Source organism: Stenella coeruleoalba (genome assembly GCF_951394435.1).
Source record: "Stenella coeruleoalba genome assembly, chromosome: 4".
NCBI classification, from domain to species: domain Eukaryota; kingdom Metazoa; phylum Chordata; class Mammalia; order Artiodactyla; family Delphinidae; genus Stenella; species Stenella coeruleoalba.
In genome coordinates, this window is record NC_137149.1 from 95,457,636 (window position 1) to 95,484,650 (window position 27,015).

Here is a 27,015-nt window from a genome sequence, read left to right on the forward strand (position 1 = left end):
GCCAGGTCACAAGAAAGCAAGTTGAAGAAAGGAGCTCAGGGGCACTGTAATTCACAAACCTGCAGAGTTATAAATGACAGCTATCGTCCAAAAATAGACTGAAGTAAGGCTGCCAAGAGGACTTGAAAGCGGGGCAGAATTGCAGGAAACCGATTTCAGGAGGTAGACTGGAATTGCATTGAAAGAATAGGAAAAGAGGCAGAACGTCCACAATGATGCACTTGGCCAAAAAGGGCGTATGCGTTTTTTCCTGAATATATTGAGGAAAAAACGCATACACCCTTTTTGGCCAACCAAGCAAGCTTGCAAAGGAAATCTGCACTACAATGAAGTCTCACTTCCCCCCGGTCAAAAGGGACATCTGAAAAAAGTGTAAAATCCAGAAAGGCAGGACAGGCCATGGAGAACTGGGAGCCTTGTTATGCTGATGGGCGGGATGTAAATTGCCAACAACCACTCCGGAGAAGTGTATGGTGTTTCCTGAAACATCTAAAAAACAAAGCAACAGAGCCTAGGGCACTTCCACTTATGGTCCTATAGCTTAGGGAAATTAAAATCAAAAAGACACAGCCACCCCAAAGTTTGGGACGCCTCTGTTTACAAGAACCTCGTTTACAGTACAAGTTCAACATCGCAGAAAGTGAAAAATGCATAAAGAAGTTGTGGTATTTACTTACAAAGCAATATCACTCAGCAATGAAATCTGTGTCATCAGGCCCTTAGCAGCACAATGAGTGGATTCAGGTATGATGATTCTAACTAAAATAAGTCACACAGAAAAAGAAACATCATAAGATATCAGTAATACACGGAATGTAAACTTGGCTACACAGGAACTGAATTACAGAACAGAACAGGGTCTCAAATTTAGAAAACCAACTTATTCTTGCTTAAGGGTAAAGGTGAGTTGGGGTGCTGCATAAAACCAGAGATTGAAATGAGCACAGATAAAGTTCCTTAAGTCAAATATGGAATAGACAAGAGCTACTCCTTGCTCAACGAAATGGACTCAACACCGCATATTAAACGCCTAAGAATGTACCTGACTAGTAAGTATCTTAAAACCTATGGATTGCTATGTCTCCGAAAGAGAATCAAGCATGTGTACAGGGGCATAAACGCAGCAGTGATAGGATTGGAGAGGTTCGGTGAGCAAATGAAGACCCTTTGAAGTCATATTGCATGGTACCCATTCCACGGGTTTCAACTACCCAGGTTTAAGGTATTCTTCCTTCAGCTAAAACATGCATGTGGAACCTAGAGTATGATCAACCATGTGATCGGGAGACGTGTTCAAATATGTCTCAGTTTTCCTCCCCTGGTACTCGGGTGCAACATTCCAGATGCTTTACTAACACTCTCCCCACTTGGAGAGTCAGTCCCTTTAACCTCCTGTTTAGCCCAGTTTGCAATTTCTGCGGAAGATGAACAGGAATAGCGAGAACCAATGAGAGGCTAGCTGGAGGTGTCTGGACGGGCACATTTAACTCTCATTTCCCACCAGGAAGAGGAATTAACCAAAGGCTCAGCGTGCCGTGCCGGAACCAGATTAGGGCCTGAAGCCATCCTGCGGTGTTGCGGCCAGGTCACAAGAAAGCGAGTTGAAGAAAGGAGCTCAGGGGCACTGTAATTCACAAACCTGCAGAGTTATAAATGACAGCTATCGTCCAAAAATAGACTGAAGTAAGGCTTCCAAGAGGACTTGAAATCGGGGCAGAATTGCAGGAAACCGATTTCAGGAGGTAGACTGGAATTGCATTGAAAGCATAGGAAAAGAGGCAGAACGTCCACAATGATGCACTTGGCCAAAAAGGGCGTATGCGTTTTTTCCTGAATATATTCAGGAAAAAACGCATACGCCCTTTTTGGCCAACCAAGCAAGCTTGCAAAGGAAATCTGCACTACAATGAAGTCTCACTTCCCCCCGGTCAAAAGGGCCATCTGAAAAAAGTGTAAAATCCAGAAAGGCAGGACAGGCCATGGAGAACTGGGAGCCTTGTTATGCTGATGGGCGGGATGTAAATTGCCAACAGACACTCGGGAGAAGTGTATGGTGTTTCCTGAAACATCTAAAAAACAAAGCAACAGAGCCTAGGGCACTGCCACTTATGGTCCTATAGCTTAGGGAAATTAAATTCAAAAAGACACAGCCACCCCAAAGTTTGGAACGGCTCTGTTTACAAGAACCTCGTTTACAGTACAAGTTCAACATCGCAGAAAGTGAAAAATGGATAAAGAAGTTGTGGTATTTACTTACAAAGCAATATCACTCAGCAATGAAATCTGTGTCATCAGGCCCTTAGCAGCACAATGAGTGGATTCAGGTATGATGATTCTAACTGAAGTAAGTCACACAGAAAAAGAAACATCATAAGATATCAGTAATACACGGAATGTAAACTTGGCTACACAGGAACTGAATTACAGAACAGAACAGGGTCTCAAATTTAGAAAACCAACTTATGCTTGCTTAAGGGGAAAGGTGAGTTGGGGTGCTGCATAAAACCAGAGATTGAAATGAGCACAGATAAAGTTCCTTAAGCCAAATATGGAATAGACAAGAGCTACTCCTTGCTCAACGAAATGGACTCAACACCCCATATTAAACGCCTAAGAATGTACCTGACTAGTAAGTATCTTAAAACCTATGGATTGCTATGTCTCCAAAAGAGAATCAAGCGTGTGTACAGGGGCATAAACGCAGCAGTGATAGGATTGGAGAGGTTCGGTGAGCAAATGAAGACCCTTTGAAGTCATATTGCATGGCACCCATTCCACGGGTCTCAACTCTCCAGGTTTAAGGTATTCTTCCTTCAGCTAAAACATGCATGTGGAACCCAGATTATGATCAACCATGTGAACGGGAGACGTGTTCAAATATGTCTCAGTTTTCCTCCCCTGGTACTCGGGTGCAACATTCCAGACGCTTTACTAACACTCTCCCCACTTGGAGAGTCAGCGCCTTTAACCTCCTGTTTGGCCCAGTTTGCAATTTCTGCGGAAGATGAACAGGAATAGCGAGAACCAATGAGAGACTAGCTGGAGGTGTCTGGACGGGCAAATTTAACTCTCATTTCCCACCAGGAAGAGGAAATAACCAAAGGCTCAGCGTGCCGTGCCGGAACCAGATTAGGGCCTGAAGCCATCCTGCGGTGTTGCGGCCAGGTCACAAGAAAGCAAGTTGAAGAAAGGAGCTCAGGGGCACTGTAATTCACAAACCTGCAGAGTTATAAATGACAGCTATCGTCCAAAAATAGACTGAAGTAAGGCTGCCAAGAGGACTTGAAAGCGGGGCAGAATTGCAGGAAACCGATTTCAGGAGGTAGACTGGAATTGCATTGAAAGCATAGGAAAAGAGGCAGAACGTCCACAATGATGCACTTGGCCAAAAAGGGCGTATGCGTTTTTTCCTGAATATATTCAGGAAAAAACGCATACGCCCTTTTTGGCCAACCAAGCAAGCTTGCAAAGGAAATCTGCACTACAATGAAGTCTCACTTCCCCCCGGTCAAAAGGGCCATCTGAAAAAAGTGTAAAATCCAGAAAGTCAGGACAGGCCATAGAGAACTGGGAGCCTTGTTATGCTGATGGGCGGGATGTAAATTGCCAACAACAACTGGGGAGAAGTGTATGGTGTTTCCTGAAACATCTAAAAAACAAAGCAACAGAGCCTAGGGCACTTCCACTTATGGTCCTATAGCTTAGTGAAATTAAAATCAAAAAGACACAGCCACCCCAAAATTTGGAACGGCTCTGTTTACAAGAACCTCGTTTACAGTACAAGTTCAACATCGCAGAAAGTGAAAAATGCATAAAGAAGTTGTGGTATTTACTTACAAAGCAATATCACTCAGCAATGAAATCTGTGTCATCAGGCCCTTAGCAGCACAATGAGTGGATTCAGGTATGATGATTCTAACTGAAGTAAGTCACACAGAAAAAGAAACATCATAAGATATCAGTAATACACGGAATGTAAACTTGGCTACACAGGAACTGAATTACAGAACAGAACAGGGTCTCAAATTTAGAAAACCAACTTATTCTTGCTTAAGGGTAAAGGTGAGTTGGGGTGCTGCATAAAACCAGAGATTGAAATGAGCACAGATAAATTTCCTTAAGCCAAATATGGAATAGACAAGAGCTACTCCTTGCTCAACGAAATGGACTCAACACCGCATATTAAACGCCTAAGAATGTACCTGACTAGTAAGTATCTTAAAACCTATGGATTGCTATGTCTCCGAAAGAGAATCAAGCATGTGTACAGGGGCATAAACGCAGCAGTGATAGGATTGGAGAGGTTCGGTGAGCAAATGAAGACCCTTTGAAGTCATATTGCATGGTACCCATTCCACGGGTTTCAACTACCCAGGTTTAAGGTATTCTTCCTTCAGCTAAAACATGCATGTGGAACCCAAGTATGATCAACCATGTGAACGGGAGACGTGTTCAAATATGTCTCAGTTTTCCTCCCCTGGTACTCGGGTGCAACATTCCAGACGCTTTACTAACACTCTCCCCACGTGGAGAGTCAGCGCCTTTAACCTCCTGTTTGGCCCAGTTTGCAATTTCTGCGGAAGATGAACAGGAATAGCGAGAACCAATGAGAGGCTAGCTGGAGGTGTCTGGACGGGCAAATTTAACTCTCATTTCCCACCAGGAAGAGGAAATAACCAAAGGCTCAGCGTGCCGTACCGGAACCAGATTAGGGCCTGAAGCCATCCTGCGGTGTTGCGGCCAGGTCACAAGAAAGCGAGTTGAAGAAAGGAGCTCAGGGGCACTGTAATTCACAAACCTGCAGAGTTATAAATGACAGCTATCGTCCAAAAATAGACTGAAGTAAGGCTGCCAAGAGGACTTGAAAGCGGGGCAGAATTGCAGGAAACCGATTTCAGGAGGTAGACTGGAATTGCATTGAAAGCATAGGAAAAGAGGCAGAACGTTCACAATGATGCACTTGGCCAAAAAGGGCGTATGCGTTTTTTCCTGAATATATTCAGGAAAAAACGCATACGCCCTTTTTGGCCAACCAAGCAAGCTTGCAAAGGAAATCTGCACTACAATGAAGTCTCACTTCCCCCCGGTCAAAAGGGCCATCTGAAAAAAGTGTAAAATCCAGAAAGGCAGGACAGGCCATGGAGAACTGGGAGCCTTGTTATGCTGATGGGCGGGATGTAAATTGCCAACAACCACTCGGGAGAAGTGTATGGTGTTTCCTGAAACATCTAAAAAATAAAGCAACAGAGCCTAGGGCACTGCCACTTATGGTCCTATAGCTTAGGGAAATTAAAATCAAAAAGACACAGCCACCCCAAAGTTTGGGACGCCTCTGTTTACAAGAACCTCGTTTACAGTACAAGTTCAACATCGCAGAAAGTGAAAAATGGATAAAGAAGTTGTGGTATTTACTTACAAAGCAATATCACTCAGCAATGAAATCTATGTCATCAGGCCCTTAGCATCACAATGAGTGGATTCAGGTATGATGATTCTAACTGAAATAAGTCACACAGAAAAAGAAACATCATAAGATATCAGTAATACACGGAATGTAAACTTGGCTACACAGGAACTGAATTACAGAACAGAACAGGGTCTCAAATTTAGAAAACCAACTTATGCTTGCTTAAGGGTAAAGGTGAGTTGGGGTGCTGCATAAAACCAGAGATTGAAATGAGCACAGATAAAGTTCCTTAAGTCAAATATGGAATAGACAAGAGCTACTCCTTGCTCAAAGAAATGGACTCAACACCGCATATTAAACGCCTAAGAATGTACCTGACTAGTAAGTATCGTAAAACCTATGGATTGCTATGTCTCCGAAAGAGAATCAAGCATGTGTACAGGGGCATAAACGCAGCAGTGATAGGATTGGAGAGGTTCGGTGAGCAAATGAAGACCCTTTGAAGTCATATTGTATGGTACCCATTACACGGGTCTCAACTCTCCAGGTTTAAGGTATTCTTCCTTCAGCTAAAACATGCATGTGGAACCCAAGTATGATCAACCATGTGAACGGGAGACGTGTTCAAATATGTCTCAGTTTTCCTCCCCTGGTACTCGGGTGCAACATTCCAGACGCTTAACTAACACTCTCCCCACTTGGAGAGTCAGCGCCTTTAACCTCCTGTTTGGCCCAGTTTGCAATTTCTGCGGAAGATGAACAGGAATAGCGAGAACCAATGAGAGGCTAGCTGGAGGTGTCTGGACGGGCAAATTTAACTCTCATTTCCCACCAGGAAGAGGAAATAACCAAAGGCTCAGCGTGCCGTACCGGAACCAGATTAGGGCCTGAAGCCATCCTGCGGTGTTGCGGCCAGCTCAAAAGAAAGCGAGTTGAAGAAAGGAGCTCAGGGGCACTGTAATTCACAAACCTGCAGAGTTATAAATGACAGCTATCGTCCAAAAATAGACTGAAGTAAGGCTGCCAAGAGGACTTGAAAGCGGGGCAGAATTGCAGGAAACCGATTTCAGGAGGTAGACTGGAATTGCATTGAAAGCATAGGAAAAGAGGCAGAACGTCCACAATGATGCACTTGGCCAAAAAGGGCGTATGCGTTTTTTCCTGAATATATTCAGGAAAAAACGCATACGCCCTTTTTGGCCAACCAAGCAAGCTTGCAAAGGAAATCTGCACTACAATGAAGTCTCACTTCCCCCCGGTCAAAAGGGCCATCTGAAAAAAGTGTAAAATCCAGAAAGGCAGGACAGGCCATGGAGAACTGGGAGCCTTGTTATGCTGATGGGCGGGATGTAAATTGCCAACAACCACTCGGGAGAAGTGTATGGTGTTTCCTGAAACATCTAAAAAACAAAGCAACAGAGCCTAGGGCACTTCCACTTATGGTCCTATAGCTTAGGGAAATTAAAATCAAAAAGACACAGCCACCCCAAAGTTTGGAACGGCTCTGTTTACAAGAACCTCGTTTACAGTACAAGTTCAACATCGCAGAAAGTGAAAAATGGATAAAGAAGTTGTGGTATTTACTTACAAAGCAATATCACTCAGCAATGAAATCTGTGTCATCAGGCCCTTAGGAGCACAATGAGTGGATTCAGGTATGATGATTCTAACTGAAGTAAGTCACACAGAAAAAGAAACATCATAAGATATCAGTAATACACGGAATGTAAACTTGGCTACACAGGAACTGAATTACAGAACAGAACAGGGTCTCAAATTTAGAAAACCAACTTATGCTTGCTTAAGGGTAAAGGTGAGTTGGGGTGCTGCATAAAACCAGAGATTGAAATGAGCACAGATAAATTTCCTTAAGTCAAATATGGAATAGACAAGAGCTACTCCTTGCTCAACGAAATGGACTCAACACCCCATATTAAACGCCTAAGAATGTACCTGACTAGTAAGTATCTTAAAACCTATGGATTGCTATGTCTCCGAAAGAGAATCAAGCATGTGTACAGGGGCATAAACGCAGCAGTGATAGGATTGGAGAGGTTCGGTGAGCAAATGAAGACCCTTTGAAGTCATATTGCATGGTACCCATTACACGGGTCTTAACTCTCCAGGTTTAAGGTATTCTTCCTTCAGCTAAATCATGCATGTGGAACCCAAGTATGATCAACCATGTGAACGGGAGACGTGTTCAAATATGTCTCAGTTTTCCTCCCCTGGTACTCGGGTGCAACATTCCAGACGCTTTACTAACACTCTCCCCACTTGGAGAGTCAGCGCCTTTAACCTCCTGTTTGGCCCAGTTTGCAATTTCTGCGGAAGATGAACAGGAATAGCGAGAACCAATGAGAGACTAGCTGGAGGTGTCTGGACGGGCAAATTTAACTCTTATTTCCCACCAGGAAGAGGAAATAACCAAAGGCTCAGCGTGCCGTGCCGGAACCAGATTAGGGCCTGAAGCTATCCTGCGGTGTTGCGGCCAGGTCACAAGAAAGCAAGTTGAAAAAAGGAGCTCAGGGGCACTGTAATTCACAAACCTGCAGAGTTATAAATGACAGCTATCGTCCAAAAATAGACTGAAGTAAGGCTGCCAAGAGGACTTGAAAGCGGGGCAGAATTGCAGGAAACCGATTTCAGGAGGTAGACTGGAATTGCACTGAAAGCATAGGAAAAGAGGCAGAACGTCCACAATGATGCACTTGGCCAAAAAGGGCGTATGCGTTTTTTCCTGAATATATTCAGGAAAAAACGCATACGCCCTTTCTGGCCAACCAAGCAAGCTTGTAAAGGAAATCTGCACTACAATGAAGTCTCACTTCCCCCCAGTCAAAAGGGCCATCTGAAAAAAGTGTAAAATCCAGAAAGGCAGGACAGGCCATGGAGAACTGGGAGCCTTGTTATGCTGATGGGCGGGATGTAAATTGCCAACAACCACTCGGGAGAAGTGTATGGTGTTTCCTGAAACATCTAAATAACAAAGCAACAGAGCCTAGGGCACTTCCACTTATGGTCCTATAGCTTAGGGAAATTAAAATCAAAAAGACACAGCCACCCCAAAGTTTGGGACGCCTCCGTTTACAAGAACCTCGTTTACCGTACAAGTTCAATATCACAGAAATTGAAAAATGGATAAAGAACTTGTGGTACTTATGTACAATGCAGTATCACTCAGCAATGAAATCTATGTCATCAGGCCCGTAGCAGCATAATGAGTGGATTCAGGTACGATGATTCTAACTGAAATAAGTCACACAGAAAAAGAAACATCATAAGATATCACTAATACACGGAATGTAAACTTGGCTACACAGGAACTGCATTCCAAAACAGAACAGGGTCTCAAATTTAGAAAACCAACTTATGCTTGCTTAAGGGGAAAGGTGAGTTGGGGTGCTGCATAAAACCAGAGATTGAAATGAGCACAGATAAAGTTCCTTAAGCCAAATATGGAATAGACAAGAGCTACTCCTTGCTCAACGAAATGGACTCAACACCCCATATTAAACGCCTAAGAATGTACCTGACTAGTAAGTATCTTAAAACCTATGAATTGCTATGTCTCCAAAAGAGAATCAAGCATGTGTACAGGGGCATAAACGCAGCAGTGATAGGATTGGAGAGGTTCGGTGAGCAAATGAAGACCCTTTGAAGACATATTGCATGGTACCCATTCCACGGGTCTCAACTCTCCAGGTTTAAGGTATTCTTCCTTCAGCTAAAACATGCATGTGGAACCCAGAGTATGATCAACCATGTGAACGGGAGACGTGTTCAAATATGTCTCAGTTTTCCTCCCCTGGTACTCGGGTGCAACATTCCAGACGCTTTACTAACACTCTCCCCACTTGGAGAGTCAGCGCCTTTAACCTCCTGTTTGGCCCAGTTTGCAATTTCTGCGGAAGATGAACAGGAATAGCGAGAACCAATGAGAGACTAGCTGGAGGTGTCTGGACGGGCAAATTTAACTCTTATTTCCCACCAGGAAGAGGAAATAACGAAAGGCTCAGCGTGCCGTGCCGGAACCAGATTAGGGCCTGAAGCCATCCTGCGGTGTTGCGGCCAGGTCACAAGAAAGCGAGTTGAAGAAAGGAGCTCAGGGGCACTGTAATTCACAAACCTGCAGAGTTATAAATGACAGCTATCGTCCAAAAATAGACTGAAGTAAGGCTGCCAAGAGGACTTGAAAGCGGGGCAGAATTGCAGGAAACCGATTTCAGGAGGTAGACTGGAATTTCATTGAAAGCATAGGAAAAGAGGCAGAACGTCCACAATGATGCACTTGGCCAAAAAGGGCGTATGCGTTTTTTCCTGAATATATTCAGGAAAAAACGCATACGCCCTTTTTGGCCAACCAAGCAAGCTTGCAAAGGAAATCTGCACTACAATGAACTCTCACTTCCCCCCGGTCAAAAGGGCCATCTGAAAAAAGTGTAAAATCCAGAAAGGCAGGACAGGCCATGGAGAACTGGGAGCCTTGTTATGCTGATGGGCGGGATGTAAATTGCCAACAACCACTCGGGAGAAGTGTATGGTGTTTCCTGAAACATCTAAAAAACAAAGCAACAGAACCTAGGGCACTTCCACTTATGGTCCTATAGCTTAGGGAAGTTAAAATGAAAAAGACACAGCCACCCCAAAGTTTGGAACGGCTCTGTTTACAAGAACCTCGTTTACAGTACAAGTTCAACATCGCAGAAAGTGAAAAATGGATAAAGAAGTTGTGGTATTTACTTACAAAGCAATATCACTCAGCAATGAAATCTGTGTCATCAGGCCCTTAGCAGCACAATGCGTGGATTCAGGTATGATGATTCTAACTGAAATAAGTCACACAGAAAAAGAAACATCATAAGATATCAGTAATACACGGAATGTAAACTTGGCTACACAGGAACTGAATTACAGAACAGAACAGGGTCTCAAATTTAGAAAACCAACTTATTCTTGCTTAAGGGTAAAGGTGAGTTGGGGTGCTGCATAAAACCAGAGATTGAAATGAGCACAGAGAAAGTTCCTTAAGCCAAATATGGAATAGACAAGAGCTACTCCTTGCTCAACGAAATGGACTCAACACCCCATATTAAACGCCTAAGAATGTACCTGACTAGTAAGTATCTTAAAACCTATGAATTGCTATGTCTCCGAAAGAGAATCAAGCATGTGTACAGGGGCATAAACGCAGCAGTGATAGGATTGGAGAGGTTCGGTGAGCAAATGAAGACCCTTTGAAGTCATATTGCATGGTACCCATTACACGGGTCTCAACTCTCCAGGTTTAAGGTATTCTTCCTTCAGCTAAAACATGCATGTGGAACGCAAGTATGATCAACCATGTGAATGGGAGATGTGTTCAAATATGTCTCAGTTTTTCTCCCCTGGTACTCGGGTGCAACATTCCAGACGCTTTACTAACACTCACCCCACTTGGAGAGTCAGCGCCTTTAACCTCCTGTTTGGCCCAGTTTGCAATTTCTGCGGAAGATGAACAGGAATAGCGAGAACCAATGAGAGACTAGCTGGAGGTGTCTGGACGGGCAAATTTAACTCTCATTTCCCACCAGGAAGAGGAAATAACCAAAGGCTCAGCGTGCCGTGCCGGAACCAGATTAGGGCCTGAAGCCATCCTGCGGTGTTGCGGCCAGGTCACAAGAAAGCAAGTTGAAGAAAGGAGCTCAGGGGCACTGTAATTCACAAACCTGCAGAGTTATAAATGACAGCTATCGTCCAAAAATAGACTGAAGTAAGGCTGCCAAGAGGACTTGAAAGCGGGGCAGAATTGCAGGAAACCGATTTCAGGAGGTAGACTGGAATTGCATTGAAAGCATAGGAAAAGAGGCAGAACGTCCACAATGATGCACTTGGCCAAAAAGGGCGTATGCGTTTTTTCCTGAATATATTCAGGAAAAAACGCATACGCCCTTTTTGGCCAACCAAGCAAGCTTGCAAAGGAAATCTGCACTACAATGAAGTCTCACTTCCCCCCGGTCAAAAGGGCCATCTGAAAAAAGTGTAAAATCCAGAAAGGCAGGACAGGCCATGGAGAACTGGGAGCCTTGTTATGCTGATGGGCGGGATGTAAATTGCCAACAACCACTCGGGAGAAGTGTATGGTGTTTCCTGAAACATCTAAAAAACAAAGCAACAGAGCCTAGGGCACTTCCACTTATGGTCCTATAGCTTAGGGAAATTAAAATCAAAAAGACACAGCCACCCCAAAGTTTGGGATGCCTCTGTTTACAAGAACCTCGTTTACAGTACAAGTTCAACATCGCAGAAAGTGAAAAATGGATAAAGAAGTTGTGGTATTTACTTAGAAAGCAATATCACTCAGCAATGAAATCTGTGTCATCAGGCCCTTAGCAGCACAATGAGTGGATTCAGGTATGATGATTCTAACTGAAATAAGTCACACAGAAAAAGAAACATCATAAGATATCACTAATACACGGAATGTAAACTTGGCTACACAGGAACTGCATTCCAAAACAGAACAGGGTCTCAAATTTAGAAAACCAACTTATGCTTGCTTAAGGGGAAAGGTGAGTTGCGGTGCTGCATAAAACCAGAGATTGAAATGAGCACAGATAAAGTTCCTTAAGCCAAATATGGAATAGACAAGAGCTACTCCTTGCTCAACGAAATGGACTCAACACCCCATATTAAACGCCTAAGAATGTACCTGACTAGTAAGTATCTTAAAACCTATGGATTGCTATGTCTCCGAAAGAGAATCAAGCATGTGTACAGGGGCATAAACGCAGCAGTGATAGGATTGGAGAGGTTCGGTGAGCAAATGAAGACCCTTTGAAGTCATATTGCATGGTACCCATTCCACGGGTTTCAACTACCCAGGTTTAAGGTATTCTTCCTTCAGCTAAAACATGCATGTGGAACCTAGAGTATGATCAACCATGTGATCGGGAGACGTGTTCAAATATGTCTCAGTTTTCCTCCCCTGGTACTCGGGTGCAACATTCCAGACGCTTTACTAACACTCTCCCCACTTGGAGAGTCAGCGCCTTTAACCTCCTGTTTGGCCCAGTTTGCAATTTCTGCGGAAGATGAACAGGAATAGCGAGAACCAATGAGAGGCTAGCTGGAGGTGTCTGGACGGGCAAATTTAACTCTCATTTCCCACCAGGAAGAGGAATTAACTAAAGGCTCAGCGTGCCGTGCCGGAACCAGATTAGGGCCTGAAGCCATCCTGCGGTGTTGCGGCCAGGTCACAAGAAAGCGAGTTGAAGAAAGGAGCTCAGGGGCACTGTAATTCACAAACCTGCAGAGTTATAAATGACAGCTATCGTCCAAAAATAGACTGAAGTAAGGCTGCAAAGAGGACTTGAAAGCGGGGCAGAATTGCAGGAAACCGATTTCAGGAGGTAGACTGGAATTGCATTGAAAGCATAGGAAAAGAGGCAGAACGTCCACAATGATGCACTTGGCCAAAAAGGGCGTATGCGTTTTTTCCTGAATATATTCAGGAAAAAACGCATACGCCCTTTTTGGCCAACCAAGCAAGCTTGCAAAGGAAATCTGCACTACAATGAAGTCTCACTTCCCCCCGGTCAAAAGGGCCATCTGAAAAAAGTGTAAAATCCAGAAAGGCAGGACAGGCCATGGAGAACTGGGAGCCTTGTTATGCTGATGGGCGGGATGTAAATTGCCAACAACCACTCGGGAGAAGTGTATGGTGTTTCCTGAAACATCTAAAAAACAAAGCAACAGAACCTAGGGCACTTCCACTTATGGTCCTATAGCTTAGGGAAATTAAAATCAAAAAGACACAGCCACCCCAAAGTTTGGGACGCCTCTGTTTACAAGAACCTCGTTTACAGTACAAGTTCAACATCGCAGAAAGTGAAAAATGGATAAAGAAGTTGTGGTATTTACTTAGAAAGCAATATCACTCAGCAATGAAATCTGTGTCATCAGGCCCTTAGCAGCACAATGAGTGGATTCAGGTATGATGATTCTAACTGAAATAAGTCACACAGAAAAAGAAACATCATAAGATATCACTAATACACGGAATGTAAACTTGGCTACACAGGAACTGCATTCCAAAACAGAACAGGGTCTCAAATTTAGAAAACCAACTTATGCTTGCTTAAGGGGAAAGGTGAGTTGCGGTGCTGCATAAAACCAGAGATTGAAATGAGCACAGATAAAGTTCCTTAAGCCAAATATGGAATAGACAAGAGCTACTCCTTGCTCAACGAAATGGACTCAACACCGCATATTAAACGCCTAAGAATGTACCTGACTAGTAAGTATCTTAAAACCTATGGATTGCTATGTCTCCGAAAGAGAATCAAGCATGTGTACAGGGGCATAAACGCAGCAGTGATAGGATTGAAGAGGTTCGGTGAGCAAATGAAGACCCATTGAAGTCATATTGCATGGTACCCATTCCACGGGTTTCAACTACCCAGGTTTAAGGTATTCTTCCTTCAGCTAAAACATGCATGTGGAACCTAGAGTATGATGAACCATGTGATCGGGAGACGTGTTCAAATATGTCTCAGTTTTCCTCCCCTGGTACTCGGGTGCAACATTCCAGACGCTTTACTAACACTCTCCCGACTTGGAGAGTCAGTCCCTTTAACCTCCTGTTTGGCCCAGTTTGCAATTTCTGCGGAAGATGAACAGGAATAGCGAGAACCAATGAGAGGCTAGCTGGAGGTGTCTGGACGGGCAAATTTAACTCTCATTTCCCACCAGGAAGAGGAATTAACCAAAGGCTCAGCATGCCGGGCCGGAACCAGATTAGGGCCTGAAGCCATCCTGCGGTGTTGCGGCCAGGTCACAAGAAAGCGAGTTGAAGAAAGGAGCTCAGGGGCACTGTAATTCACAAACCTGCAGAGTTATAAATGACAGCTATCGTCCAAAAATAGACTGAAGTAAGGCTGCCAAGAGGACTTGAAAGCGGGGCAGAATTGCAGGAAACCGATTTCAGGAGGTAGACTGGAATTGCATTGAAAGCATAGGAAAAGAGGCAGAACGTCCACAATGATGCACTTGGCCAAAAAGGGCGTATGCGTTTTTTCCTGAATATATTCAGGAAAAAACGCATACGCCCTTTTTGGCCAACCAAGCAAGCTTGCAAAGGAAATCTGCACTACAATGAAGTCTCACTTCCCCCCGGTCAAAAGGGCCATCTGAAAAAAGTGTAAAATCCAGAAAGGCAGGACAGGCCATGGAGAACTGGGAGCCTTGTTATGCTGATGGGCGGGATGTAAATTGCCAACAACCACTCGGGAGAAGTGTATGGTGTTTCCTGAAACATCTAAAAAACAAAGCAACAGAGCCTAGGGCACTTCCACTTATGGTCCTATAGCTTAGGGAAATTAAAATCAAAAAGACACAGCCACCCCAAAGTTTGGGACGCCTCTGTTTACAAGAACCTCGTTTACAGTACAAGTTCAACATCGCAGAAAGTGAAAAATGCATAAAGAAGTTGTGGTATTTACTTACAAAGCAATATCACTCAGCAATGAAATCTGTGTCATCAGGCCCTTAGCAGCACAATGAGTGGATTCAGGTATGATGATTCTAACTGAAATAAGTCACACAGAAAAAGAAACATCATAAGATATCAGTAATACACGGAATGTAAACTTGGCTACACAGGAACTGTATTACAGAACAGAACAGGGTCTCAAATTTAGAAAACCAACTTATGCTTGCTTAAGGGGAAAGGTGAGTTGCGGTGCTGCATAAAACCAGAGATTGAAATGAGCACAGATAAAGTTCCTTAAGCCAAATATGGAATAGACAAGAGCTACTCCTTGCTCAACGAAATGGACTCAACACCGCATATTAAACGCCTAAGAATGTACCTGACTAGTAAGTATCTTAAAACCTATGGATTGCTATGTCTCCGAAAGAGAATCAAGCATGTGTACAGGGGCATAAACGCAGCAGTGATAGGATTGAAGAGGTTCGGTGAGCAAATGAAGACCCATTGAAGTCATATTGCATGGTACCCATTCCACGGGTTTCAACTACCCAGGTTTAAGGTATTCTTCCTTCAGCTAAAACATGCATGTGGAACCTAGAGTATGATGAACCATGTGATCGGGAGACGTGTTCAAATATGTCTCAGTTTTCCTCCCCTGGTACTCGGGTGCAACATTCCAGACGCTTTACTAACACTCTCCCGACTTGGAGAGTCAGTCCCTTTAACCTCCTGTTTGGCCCAGTTTGCAATTTCTGCGGAAGATGAACAGGAATAGCGAGAACCAATGAGAGGCTAGCTGGAGGTGTCTGGACGGGCAAATTTAACTCTCATTTCCCACCAGGAAGAGGAATTAACCAAAGGCTCAGCATGCCGGGCCGGAACCAGATTAGGGCCTGAAGCCATCCTGCGGTGTTGCGGCCAGGTCACAAGAAAGCGAGTTGAAGAAAGGAGCTCAGGGGCACTGTAATTCACAAACCTGCAGAGTTATAAATGACAGCTATCGTCCAAAAATAGACTGAAGTAAGGCTGCCAAGAGGACTTGAAAGCGGGGCAGAATTGCAGGAAACCGATTTCAGGAGGTAGACTGGAATTGCATTGAAAGCATAGGAAAAGAGGCAGAACGTCCACAATGATGCACTTGGCCAAAAAGGGCGTATGCGTTTTTTCCTGAATATATTCAGGAAAAAACGCATACGCCCTTTTTGGCCAACCAAGCAAGCTTGCAAAGGAAATCTGCACTACAATGAAGTCTCACTTCCCCCCGGTCAAAAGGGCCATCTGAAAAAAGTGTAAAATCCAGAAAGGCAGGACAGGCCATGGAGAACTGGGAGCCTTGTTATGCTGATGGGCGGGATGTAAATTGCCAACAACCACTCGGGAGAAGTGTATGGTGTTTCCTGAAACATCTAAAAAACAAAGCAACAGAGCCTAGGGCACTTCCACTTATGGTCCTATAGCTTAGGGAAATTAAAATCAAAAAGACACAGCCACCCCAAAGTTTGGGACGCCTCTGTTTACAAGAACCTCGTTTACAGTACAAGTTCAACATCGCAGAAAGTGAAAAATGCATAAAGAAGTTGTGGTATTTACTTACAAAGCAATATCACTCAGCAATGAAATCTGTGTCATCAGGCCCTTAGCAGCACAATGAGTGGATTCAGGTATGATGATTCTAACTGAAATAAGTCACACAGAAAAAGAAACATCATAAGATATCAGTAATACACGGAATGTAAACTTGGCTACACAGGAACTGTATTACAGAACAGAACAGGGTCTCAAATTTAGAAAACCAACTTATTCTTGCTTAAGGGTAAAGGTGAGTTGGGGAGCTACATAAAACCAGAAATTGAAATGAGCACAGATAAAGTTCCTTAAGCCAAATATGGAATAGACAAGAGCTACTCCTTGCTCAACGAAATGGACTCAACACCCCATATTAAACGCCTAAGAATGTACCTGACTAGTAAGTATCTTAAAACCTATGGATTGCTATGTCTCCGAAAGAGAATCAAGCATGTGTACAGGGGCATAAACGCAGCAGTGATAGGATTGGAGAGGTTCGGTGAGCAAATGAAGACCCTTTGAAGTCATATTGCATGGTACCCATTCCACGGGTTTCAACTACCCAGGTTTAAGGTATTCTTCCTTCAGCTAAAACATGCATGTGGAACCTAGAGTATGATCAACCATGTGATCGGGAGACGTGTTCATATATGTCTCAGTTTTCCTCCCCTGGTACTCGGGTGCAACATTCCAGACGCTTTACTAACACTCTCCCCACTTGGAGAGTCAGTCCCTTTAACCTCCTGTTTGGCCCAGTTTGCAATTTCTGCGGAAGATGAACAGGAATAGCGAGAACCAATGAGAGGCTAGCTGGAGGTGTCTGGACGGGCAAATTTAACTCTCATTTCCCACCAGGAAGAGGAATTAACCAAAGGCTCAGCATGCCGGGCCGGAACCAGATTAGGGCCTGAAGCCATCCTGCGGTGTTGCGGCCAGGTCACAAGAAAGCGAGTTGAAGAAAGGAGCTCAGGGGCACTGTAATTCACAAACCTGCAGAGTTATAAATGACAGCTATCGTCCAAAAATAGACTGAAGTAAGGCTGCCAAGAGGACTTGAAAGCGGGGCAGAATTGCAGGAAACCGATTTCAGGAGGTAGACTGGAATTGCATTGAAAGCATAGGAAAAGAGGCAGAACGTCCACAATGATGCACTTGGCCAAAAAGGGCGTATGCGTTTTTTCCTGAATATATTCAGGAAAAAACGCATACGCCCTTTTTGGCCAACCAAGCAAGCTTGCAAAGGAAATCTGCACTACAATGAACTCTCACTTCCCCCCGGTCAAAAGGGCCATCTGAAAAAAGTGTAAAATCCAGAAAGGCAGGACAGGCCATGGAGAACTGGGAGCCTTGTTATGCTGATGGGTGGGATGTAAATTGCCAACAACCACTCGGGAGAAGTGTATGGTGTTTCCTGAAACATCTAAAAAACAAAGCAACAGAGCCTAGGGCACTTCCACTTATGGTCCTATAGCTTAGGGAAATTAAAATCAAAAAGACACAGCCACCCCAAAGTTTGGGACGCCTCTGTTTACAAGAACCTCGTTTACAGTACAAGTTCAACATCGCAGAAAGTGAAAAATGCATAAAGAAGTTGTGGTATTTACTTACAAAGCAATATCACTCAGCAATGAAATCTGTGTCATCAGGCCCTTAGCAGCACAATGAGTGGATTCAGGTATGATGATTCTAACTGAAATAAGTCACACAGAAAAAGAAACATCATAAGATATCAGTAATACACGGAATGTAAACTTGGCTACACAGGAACTGTATTACAGAACAGAACAGGGTCTCAAATTTAGAAAACCAACTTATTCTTGCTTAAGGGTAAAGGTGAGTTGGGGAGCTGCATAAAACCAGAAATTGAAATGAGCACAGATAAAGTTCCTTAAGCCAAATATGGAATAGACAAGAGCTACTCCTTGCTCAACGAAATGGACTCAACACCCCATATTAAACGCCTAAGAATGTACCTGACTAGTAAGTATCTTAAAACCTATGGATTGCTATGTCTCCGAAAGAGAATCAAGCATGTGTACAGGGGCATAAACGCAGCAGTGATAGGATTGGAGAGGTTCGGTGAGCAAATGAAGACCCTTTGAAGTCATATTGCATGGTACCCATTCCACGGGTTTCAACTACCCAGGTTTAAGGTATTCTTCCTTCAGCTAAAACATGCATGTGGAACCTAGAGTATGATCAACCATGTGATCGGGAGACGTGTTCAAATATGTCTCAGTTTTCCTCCCCTGGTACTCGGGTGCAACATTCCAGACGCTTTACTAACACTCTCCCCACTTGGAGAGTCAGTCCCTTTAACCTCCTGTTTGGCCCAGTTTGCAATTTCTGCGGAAGATGAACAGGAATAGCGAGAACCAATGAGAGGCTAGCTGGAGGTGTCTGGACGGGCAAATTTAACTCTCATTTCCCACCAGGAAGAGGAATTAACCAAAGGCTCAGCATGCCGGGCCGGAACCAGATTAGGGCCTGAAGCCATCCTGCGGTGTTGCGGCCAGGTCACAAGAAAGCGAGTTGAAGAAAGGAGCTCAGGGGCACTGTAATTCACAAACCTGCAGAGTTATAAATGACAGCTATCGTCCAAAAATAGACTGAAGTAAGGCTGCCAAGAGGACTTGAAAGCGGGGCAGAATTGCAGGAAACCGATTTCAGGAGGTAGACTGGAATTGCATTGAAAGCATAGGAAAAGAGGCAGAACGTCCACAATGATGCACTTGGCCAAAAAGGGCGTATGCGTTTTTTCCTGAATATATTCAGGAAAAAACGCATACGCCCTTTTTGGCCAACCAAGCAAGCTTGCAAAGGAAATCTGCACTACAATGAACTCTCACTTCCCCCCGGTCAAAAGGGCCATCTGAAAAAAGTGTAAAATCCAGAAAGGCAGGACAGGCCATGGAGAACTGGGAGCCTTGTTATGCTGATGGGCGGGATGTAAATTGCCAACAACCACTCGGGAGAAGTGTATGGTGTTTCCTGAAACATCTAAAAAACAAAGCAACAGAGCCTAGGGCACTTCCACTTATGGTCCTATAGCTTAGGGAAATTAAAATCAAAAAGACACAGCCACCCCAAAGTTTGGGACGCCTCTGTTTACAAGAACCTCGTTTACAGTACAAGTTCAACATCGCAGAAAGTGAAAAATGCATAAAGAAGTTGTGGTATTTACTTACAAAGCAATATCACTCAGCAATGAAATCTGTGTCATCAGGCCCTTAGCAGCACAATGAGTGGATTCAGGTATGATGATTCTAACTGAAATAAGTCACACAGAAAAAGAAACATCATAAGATATCAGTAATACACGGAATGTAAACTTGGCTACACAGGAACTGTATTACAGAACAGAACAGGGTCTCAAATTTAGAAAACCAACTTATGCTTGCTTAAGGGTAAAGGTGAGTTGGGGAGCTGCATAAAACCAGAGATTGAAATGAGCACAGATAAAGTTCCTTAAGCCAAATATGGAATAGACAAGAGCTACTCCTTGCTCAACGAAATGGACTCAACACCCCATATTAAACGCCTAAGAATGTACCTGACTAGTAAGTATCTTAAAACCTATGGATTGCTATGTCTCCGAAAGAGAATCAAGCATGTGTACAGGGGCATAAACGCAGCAGTGATAGGATTGGAGAGGTTCGGTGAGCAAATGAAGACCCTTTGAAGTCATATTGCATGGTACCCATTCCACGGGTTTCAACTACCCAGGTTTAAGGTATTCTTCCTTCAGCTAAAACATGCATGTGGAACCTAGAGTATGATCAACCATGTGATCGGGAGACGTGTTCAAATATGTCTCAGTTTTCCTCCCCTGGTACTCGGGTGCAACATTCCAGACGCTTTACTAACACTCTCCCCACTTGGAGAGTCAGTCCCTTTAACCTCCTGTTTGGCCCAGTTTGCAATTTCTGCGGAAGATGAACAGGAATAGCGAGAACCAATGAGAGGCTAGCTGGAGGTGTCTGGACGGGCAAATTTAACTCTCATTTCCCACCAGGAAGAGGAATTAACCAAAGGCTCAGCATGCCGGGCCGGAACCAGATTAGGGCCTGAAGCCATCCTGCGGTGTTGCGGCCAGGTCACAAGAAAGCGAGTTGAAGAAAGGAGCTCAGGGGCACTGTAATTCACAAACCTGCAGAGTTATAAATGACAGCTATCGTCCAAAAATAGACTGAAGTAAGGCTGCCAAGAGGACTTGAAAGCGGGGCAGAATTGCAGGAAACCGATTTCAGGAGGTAGACTGGAATTGCATTGAAAGCATAGGAAAAGAGGCAGAACGTCCACAATGATGCACTTGGCCAAAAAGGGCGTATGCGTTTTTTCCTGAATATATTCAGGAAAAAACGCATACGCCCTTTTTGGCCAACCAAGCAAGCTTGCAAAGGAAATCTGCACTACAATGAACTCTCACTTCCCCCCGGTCAAAAGGGCCATCTGAAAAAAGTGTAAAATCCAGAAAGGCAGGACAGGCCATGGAGAACTGGGAGCCTTGTTATGCTGATGGGCGGGATGTAAATTGCCAACAACCACTCGGGAGAAGTGTATGGTGTTTCCTGAAACATCTAAAAAACAAAGCAACAGAGCCTAGGGCACTTCCACTTATGGTCCTATAGCTTAGGGAAATTAAAATCAAAAAGACACAGCCACCCCAAAGTTTGGGACGCCTCTGTTTACAAGAACCTCGTTTACAGTACAAGTTCAACATCGCAGAAAGTGAAAAATGCATAAAGAAGTTGTGGTATTTACTTACAAAGCAATATCACTCAGCAATGAAATCTGTGTCATCAGGCCCTTAGCAGCACAATGAGTGGATTCAGGTATGATGATTCTAACTGAAATAAGTCACACAGAAAAAGAAACATCATAAGATATCAGTAATACACGGAATGTAAACTTGGCTACACAGGAACTGTATTACAGAACAGAACAGGGTCTCAAATTTAGAAAACCAACTTATTCTTGCTTAAGGGTAAAGGTGAGTTGGGGAGCTGCATAAAACCAGAGATTGAAATGAGCACAGATAAAGTTCCTTAAGCCAAATATGGAATAGACAAGAGCTACTCCTTGCTCAACGAAATGGACTCAACACCCCATATTAAACGCCTAAGAATGTACCTGACTAGTAAGTATCTTAAAACCTATGGATTGCTATGTCTCCGAAAGAGAATCAAGCATGTGTACAGGGGCATAAACGCAGCAGTGATAGGATTGGAGAGGTTCGGTGAGCAAATGAAGACCCTTTGAAGTCATATTGCATGGTACCCATTCCACGGGTTTCAACTACCCAGGTTTAAGGTATTCTTCCTTCAGCTAAAACATGCATGTGGAACCTAGAGTATGATCAACCATGTGATCGGGAGACGTGTTCAAATATGTCTCAGTTTTCGTACCCTGGTACTCGGGTGCAACATTCCAGACGCTTTACTAACACTCTCCCCACTTGGAGAGTCAGTCCCTTTAACCTCCTGTTTGGCCCAGTTTGCAATTTCTGCGGAAGATGAACAGGAATAGCGAGAACCAATGAGAGGCTAGCTGGAGGTGTCTGGACGGGCAAATTTAACTCTCATTTCCCACCAGGAAGAGGAATTAACCAAAGGCTCAGCATGCCGGGCCGGAACCAGATTAGGGCCTGAAGCCATCCTGCGGTGTTGCGGCCAGGTCACAAGAAAGCGAGTTGAAGAAAGGAGCTCAGGGGCACTGTAATTCACAAACCTGCAGAGTTATAAATGACAGCTATCGTCCAAAAATAGACTGAAGTAAGGCTGCCAAGAGGACTTGAAAGCGGGGCAGAATTGCAGGAAACCGATTTCAGGAGGTAGACTGGAATTGCATTGAAAGCATAGGAAAAGAGGCAGAACGTCCACAATGATGCACTTGGCCAAAAAGGGCGTATGCGTTTTTTCCTGAATATATTCAGGAAAAAACGCATACGCCCTTTTTGGCCAACCAAGCAAGCTTGCAAAGGAAATCTGCACTACAATGAAGTCTCACTTCCCCCCGGTCAAAAGGGCCATCTGAAAAAAGTGTAAAATCCAGAAAGGCAAGACAGGCCATGGAGAACTGGGAGCCTTGTTATGCTGATGGGCGGGATGTAAATTGCCAACAACCACTCGGGAGAAGTGTATGGTGTTTCCTGAAACATCTAAAAAACAAAGCAACAGAGCCTAGGGCACTTCCACTTATGGTCCTATAGCTTAGGGAAATTAAAATCAAAAAGACACAGCCACCCCAAAGTTTGGGACGCCTCTGTTTACAAGAACCTCGTTTACAGTACAAGTTCAACATCGCAGAAAGTGAAAAATGGATAAAGAACTTGTGGTACTTACGTACAATGCAGTATCACTCAGCAATGAAATCTATGTCATCAGGCCCGTAGCAGCATAATGAGTGGATTCAGGTACGATGATTCTAACTGAAATAAGTCACACAGAAAAAGAAACATCATAAGATATCACTAATACACGGAATGTAAACTTGGCTACACAGGAACTGCATTCCAAAACAGAACAGGGTTTCAAATTTAGAAAACCAACTTATGCTTGCTTAAGGGGAAAGGTGAGTTGGGGTGCTGCATAAAACCAGAGATTGAAATGAGCACAGATAAAGTTCCTTAAGCCAAATATGGAATAGACAAGAGCTACTCCTTGCTCAACGAAATGGACTCAAAACCCCATATTAAACCCCTAAGAATGTACCTGACTAGTAAGTATCTTAAAACCTACGGATTGCTATGTCTCCAAAAGAGAATCAAGCGTGTGTACAGGGGCATAAACGCAGCAGTGATAGGATTGGAGAGGTTCGGTGAGCAAATGAAGACCCTTTGAAGTCATATTGCATGGTACCCATTCCACAGGTCTCAACTCTCCAGGTTTAAGGTATTCTTCCTTAAGCTAAAACATGCATGTGGAACCCAGAGTATGATCAACCATGTGATCGGGAGACGTGTTCAAATATGTCTCAGTTTTCCTCCCCTGGTACTCGGATGCAACATTCCAGACGCTTTACTAACACTCTCCCCACTTGGAGAGTCAGCGCCTTTAACCTCTTGTTTGGCCCAGTTTGCAATTTCTGCGGAATATGAACAGGAATAGTGAGAACCAATGAGAGGCTAGCTGGAGGTGTCTGGACGGGCAAATTTAACTCTCATTTCCCACCAGGAAGAGGAATTAACCAAAGGCTCAGCATGCCGGGCCGGAACCAGATTAGGGCCTGAAGCCATCCTGCGGTGTTGCGGCCAGTTCACAAGAAAGCGAGTTGAAGAAAGGAGCTCAGGGGCACTGTAATTCACAAACCTGCAGAGTTATAAATGACAGCTATCGTCCAAAAATAGACTGAAGTAAGGCTGCCAAGAGGACTTGAAAGCGGGGCAGAATTGCAGGAAACCGATTTCAGGAGGTAGACTGGAATTGCATTGAAAGCATAGGAAAAGAGGCAGAACGTCCACAATGATGCACTTGGCCAAAAAGGGCGTATGCGTTTTTTCCTGAATATATTCAGGAAAAAACGCATACGCCCTTTTTGGCCAACCAAGCAAGCTTGCAAAGGAAATCTGCACTACAATGAAGTCTCACTTCCCCCCGGTCAAAAGGGCCATCTGAAAAAAGTGTAAAATCCAGAAAGGCAGGACAGGCCATGGAGAACTGGGAGCCTTGTTATGCTGATGGGCGGGATGTAAATTGCCAACAACCACTCGGGAGAAGTGTATGGTGTTTCCTGAAACATCTAAAAAACAAAGCAACAGAACCTAGGGCACTTCCACTTATGGTCCTATAGCTTAGGGAAATTAAAATCAAAAAGACACAGCCACCCCAAAGTTTGGAACGGCTCTGTTTACAAGAACCTCGTTTACAGTACAAGTTCAACATCGCAGAAAGTGAAAAATGGATAAAGAAGTTGTGGTATTTACTTACAAAGCAATATCACTCAGCAATGAAATCTGTGTCATCAGGCCCTTAGCAGCACAATGAGTGGATTCAGGTATGATGATTCTAACTGAAATAAGTCACACAGAAAAAGAAACATCATAAGATATCACTAATACACGGAATGTAAACTTGGCTACACAGGAACTGCATTCCAAAACAGAACAGGGTCTCAAATTTAGAAAACCAACTTATGCTTGCTTAAGGGGAAAGGTGAGTTGGGGTGCTGCATAAAACCAGAGATTGAAATGAGCACAGATAAAGTTCCTTAAGCCAAATATGGAATAGACAAGAGCTACTCCTTGCTCAACGAAATGGACTCAACACCGCATATTAAACGCCTAAGAATGTACCTGACTAGTAAGTATCTTAAAACCTATGGATTGCTATGTCTCCGAAAGAGAATCAAGCATGTGTACAGGGGCATAAACGCAGCAGTGATAGGATTGGAGAGGTTCGGTGAGCAAATGAAGACCCTTTGAAGTCATATTGCATGGTACCCATTCCACGGGTTTCAACTACCCAGGTTTTAGGTATTCTTCCTTCAGCTAAAACATGCATGTGGAACCCAGAGTATGATCAACCATGTGATCGGGAGACGTGTTCAAATATGTCTCAGTTTTCCTCCCCTGGTACTCGGGTGCAACATTCCAGACGCTTTACTAACACTCTCCCCACTTGGAGAGTCAGCGCCTTTAACCTCCTGTTTGGCCCAGTTTGCAATTTCTGCGGAAGATGAACAGGAATAGCGAGAACCAATGAGAGGCTAGCTGGAGGTGTCTGGACGGGCAAATTTAACTCTCATTTCCACCAGGAAGAGGAAATAACCAAAGGCTCAGCGTGCCGTACCGGAACCAGATTAGGGCCTGAAGCCATCCTGCGGTGTTGCGGCCAGGTCACAAGAAAGCGAGTTGAAGAAAGGAGCTCAGGGGCACTGTAATTCACAAACCTGCAGAGTTATAAATGACAGCTATCGTCCAAAAATAGACTGAAGTAAGGCTGCCAAGAGGACTTGAAAGCGGGGCAGAATTGCAGGAAACCGATTTCAGGAGGTAGACTGGAATTGCATTGAAAGCATAGGAAAAGAGGCAGAACGTCCACAATGATGCACTTGGCCAAAAAGGGCGTATGCGTTTTTTCCTGAATATATTCAGGAAAAAACGCATACGCCCTTTTTGGCCAACCAAGCAAGCTTGCAAAGGAAATCTGCACTAAAATGAAGTCTCACTTCCCCCCCGGTCAAAAGGGCCATCAGAAAAAAGTGTAAAATCCAGAAAGGCAACAGGCCATTGAGAACTGGGAGCCTTGTTATGCTGATGGGCGGGATGTAAATTGCCAACAGACACTCTGGAGAAGTGTATGGTGTTTCCTGAAACATCTAAAAAACAATGCAACAGAGCCTAGGGCACTTCCACTTATGGTCCTATAGCTTAGGGAAATTAAAATCAAAAAGACACAGCCACCCCAAAGTTTGGAACGGCTCTGTTTACAAGAACCTCGTTTACAGTACAAGTTCAACATCGCAGAAAGTGAAAAATGGATAAAGAACTTGTGGTACTTACGTACAATGCAGTATCACTCAGCAATGAAATCTCTGTCATCAGGCCCGTAGCAGCATAATGAGTGGATTCAGGTATGATGATTCTAACTGAAATAAGTTACACAGAAAAAGAAACATCATAAGATATCACTAATACACGGAATGTAAACTTGGCTACACAGGAACTGAATTCCAAAACAGAACAGGTTCTCAAATTTAGAAAACCAACTTATGCTTGCTTAAGGGGAAAGGTGAGTTGGGATGCTGCATAAAACCAGAGATTGAAATGAGCACAGATAAAGTTCCTTAAGCCATATATGGAATAGAGAAGAGCTACTCCTTGCTCAACGAAATGGACTCAACACCGCATATTAAACGCCTAAGAATGTACCTGACTAGTAAGTATCTTAAAACCTATGGATTGCTATGTCTCCGAAAGAGAATCAAGCATGTGTACAGGGGCATAAACGCAGCAGTGATAGGATTGGAGAGGTTCGGTGAGCAAATGAAGACCCTTTGAAGTCATATTGCATGGTACCCATTCCACGGGTTTCAACTACCCAGGTTTTAGGTATTCTTCCTTCAGCTAAAACATGCATGTGGAACCCAGAGTATGATCAACCATGTGATCGGGAGACGTGTTCAAATATGTCTCAGTTTTCCTCCCCTGGTACTCGGGTGCAACATTCCAGACGCTTTACTAACACTCTCCCCACTTGGAGAGTCAGCGCCTTTAACCTCCTGTTTGGCCCAGTTTGCAATTTCTGCGGAAGATGAACAGGAATAGCGAGAACCAATGAGAGGCTAGCTGGAGGTGTCTGGACGGGCAAATTTAACTCTCATTTCCCACCAGGAAGAGGAAATAACCAAAGGCTCAGCGTGCCGTACCGGAACCAGATTAGGGCCTGAAGCCATCCTGCGGTGTTGCGGCCAGGTCACAAGAAAGCGAGTTGAAGAAAGGAGCTCAGGGGCACTGTAATTCACAAACCTGCAGAGTTATAAATGACAGCTATCGTCCAAAAATAGACTGAAGTAAGGCTGCCAAGAGGACTTGAAAGCGGGGCAGAATTGCAGGAAACCGATTTCAGGA

At 44.0% G+C, this 27,015-nt stretch overlaps 1 long non-coding RNA gene across 8 annotated transcripts in view; it reads right to left on the bottom strand.

Annotated features, from left to right (window-relative positions):
- Window positions 1–27,015, bottom strand: part of LOC307185420 — a 1,105,689-nt gene that overhangs the window by 715,988 nt on the left and 362,686 nt on the right. The window contains exon 2 of one of the 8 annotated variants that reach the window (XR_013828057.1): window positions 25,948–26,033. The exons of the other annotated variants lie outside the window; for them this stretch is intronic. This is a non-coding gene — a long non-coding RNA (uncharacterized lncRNA). The remainder of the gene's footprint in view (window positions 1–25,947; window positions 26,034–27,015) is intronic. 8 annotated transcript variants of the gene reach the window in all.